Genomic DNA, 3270 nt, shown 5'->3' with positions numbered 1-3270 from the left:
AAACATTATTTATGCATTTGTAACTGCAGGTAAAAGTATTTCATGTCCCTCAGAGCTGCATTAAACATTGTGTAAATGCATCTAAATGGCACTTCTAATGCAGTCTCTGTGTTTCCTCTGCATTGCAAAGATACATTTTGTTGATACTGATTTAATTTGCTTGGTAACAGCCCAAATGCAAGAATTTGACTCAAAAGATGGCGCACACTTTTAGAAAAAGTGTCTTAAAGGTAAAAATGCCCATAAAACTTGTTGGAAATTATTAATTTCAATTGCTGCTGTGAACTGACCAGCACACAGAATATGAAGAATATCAAAAAATTCAGGAGTCAGCTGTCCACGGCAGTCCTTAAGATATCAGCACAATAAAACACTCGTCTAATTATTGTTATCGATAAAATCCCAGAAAATGATCTAGATATAATTTTTTGTCAATATCGCATACCCCTAATTTATGTTATTTAATTGATATAATAATTTATTGATAATAATTGTTTAAATGAATATAATAATTAATACTTTTGACTCATCCATTTACTTAACAGTGGTTTAAAGGCTGAAATGTAAAGTTTATCATTTTATAAAACTTTGTTTTTGTGAAAACTTGTATCTGAACTGTAAATTATGCTTTTTAAAATAATTTTACAGTTTAATATGGTACTACAATATATATTTCGTTTTTTTAGAATTATTTTACTTCATCAAAATAGCACAAAATTTGGTAAAGGTTTTGGCACTTGCTATGTAACTGTAATTCTTCCTTCCCGGCTCGATCCCATAGAAGAAGACACACTTATGAGGTATACAAACAAAGCCAAAGCAGTAGAGTGTGTCAAAGCTTTACGAAACAAAACTAGACGGCTCTAAAATAGACAGCCGAGAACACGAGAAACACTTTCTGACAGGCAAACTGATAAATCGGTACCTGAAGGACTAAAACCTGAGATTTGATTTGAAATAAAAAGTCTAAATTACACACCAGTAAAACTTCTGTCCAATAACAGGACAGAAAATTAAATCTATCGAGTCAAGTATAAACAGTTTTTTAGAGTAATTGACAAGTTATATGCCCTTTTTTCAGTGGAATCTGTTCTAAGAAGATTGATAAGTTATATCAGCAGATCTTCTTTTTTTTTTTTTCATTTTAAAGGAGACATGTTATGCCCCTTTTTACAATATGTAATAAGTCTCTGGTGTCCCCAGAATGTGTCTGTGAAATTTCAGCTCAAAATACTTCACAGATCATTTATTATATCATTTTGAAAATGCCTATTTTGAGTGGAAGCAGAAACACACTGTTTTTCGGGCCTGTCTCTTTAAAAGCTAATGAGCTGCTGCTCCCTGCCCCCTTTTCCAGAATAGAGCTGCGCCATTATGGCTCGCACCTGCTAAAAACATCTCGTCTGAGGCTGGGACTCTACAGTGTTCTGTGCTCGTCTGTGCAGCCAAAGACAGAACAGTTAGCAAGTTTTGCTCAAACTTTCGCCATGGCATTAGAGCTGGTACACTGTTGTCGCTTGCGAAAACACAATAACGGCGCCGTGGGTGGAAACTTACAGATTAAGGGCCGGTAATATTATAATGAGATGCCTTTGCCACGTCACCAAGGGAGCGAAATCTGACACGCTCGTTTTCTCAGACGCTTGCAGAAAAATGCTTACCAAACAAAGTTACTGGGTTAATCTTTTTCACGTTTCCTTGGTTTGTAGACGCACCGGGGACCTGATTATAGCACTTAAAACCTGGAAAAGTCAGATTTTCATGATATGTCACCTTTAACATAATTGCAGCTTAATCATAATTATCTATGTGTAGATGCTGTAAAGGATGTTTGCGTCCTCTTGTAGGTGTCCGGAATGATGGACAGGGCTAAACCAGGTCGTGCTATGCGCCGAGTTGGTTCAATGCCCACTCGTGCTCAGTCGCTGTACGGAAGCAGCTTCTCTCCGTCTCGAGGGTCTCTTCGGACCCCTGGAAGCTCCTATGGGTTGCCGATTACGACTGAACCTAAACCTCTATCCTCCATTTTCACAAGCACCCCCCTGTCTGCAGTCCCACAGAAGGCCTCCCCTGCCGCCCTGCGCAGAATGGGCTTCTCCCGCTCGAGCCGCACCATGTCACCCTATTCTGGAGGTGTAGGCTCTGTGAGAGATGACGAGCAGGTCGGGCCGGGGATGACCGCAGTACCACAGCATTATGGGTCGATGATGTCAAGAACGTTTCTGCATGACGTACCTAATCCATATATTACACACAGCTATGAGATCTACGAGCGGATAGACCCGCGACCAGACAGCTTAACAGGTAAGAAAACAGCAAATACTAAGTACTTATATGAATCCAAATGACAATGATTCTGTTTCGTTTTTTTGTAATGTCAATTTAATTGGAGAAAATCACCCTAAGTTAAAGGGATAGGGGATCAAAAATAAAAATGTTATCATCATTTACTCATCCTCATGTCAAACTTCATTTTTGTGGAACATAAAAGATCCCCCAATGGCAACCAAAACATTCTTCAAATTATCTTCTATTTTGAAATTATGATTTTCTTTGTATCCTTTACAGTAATCAGACTTTAATTTGCATTTACATTTAGTCATTTAGCAGACACTTTTATCCAAAGCGACTTACAAATGAGGACAATGGAAGCAATCAAAATCAACAAAAGAGCAATGATATGCAAGTGATATAACAAGTCTCAGTTAGGCAGTACACGTAGCAAGGGTTTTTTAAATTATATAATAAATAAAAAGAAAACAGAATAGAAAAAAGAATAGAGCAAGCTAGTGTTAGAGGCCTTTTTGCTTTTGTTAATTGTATAATAAATAAAAAGAAAACAAATAGATAGAATACAAAAAGATTAGAAAAGCTAGTGTTAGTTTTTTTTTTTTTTTAAGAAAACAAGTAGTAAATGAATAGAGTGCAAGTCTAAAAGGGACACGTTTTTTTTAAGAATAGAATTAGAATAGAGAATGTTAGAGTTAGAGAGCCAAATAAAGATGGAAGAGATGTGTTTTAGCTGATTCTTGAAGATGGCTAAGGACTCGGATTGAGCAGGGTAGGTCATTCCACCAGAAGGGAACTTCAGTTGAATGTCCACTTCTGAAACCAGACTGGTTGCTGTTGAGGAGGTTGTTCTTTGTAAGAAAGGCAGAGACTTGGTTGAATGCCGCTCGTTCAGTGTTTTTGCAAAGAAAGGAAGAAGGGAAACTGGTCTGTAGTTCTCTAAAAGAGATGGGTTAAGGGTGGGTTTCTTAAGTAGTGGGG

At 37.4% G+C, this 3270-nt stretch overlaps 1 pseudogene; it reads left to right on the top strand.

Annotated features, from left to right (window-relative positions):
* LOC107653243 (plakophilin-4-like) overlaps positions 1 to 3270 on the top strand; it is a 58505-nt pseudogene that overhangs the window by 32451 nt on the left and 22784 nt on the right.

This window comes from Sinocyclocheilus anshuiensis, unplaced genomic scaffold (genome assembly GCF_001515605.1).
Source record: "Sinocyclocheilus anshuiensis isolate Anshui unplaced genomic scaffold, SAMN03320099.WGS_v1.1 scaffold323, whole genome shotgun sequence".
NCBI lineage: Eukaryota > Metazoa > Chordata > Actinopteri > Cypriniformes > Cyprinidae > Sinocyclocheilus > Sinocyclocheilus anshuiensis.
The sequence above is the reverse complement of the archived record's forward strand: the minus strand, read 5'-3'. Positions and strand labels throughout refer to the sequence as shown.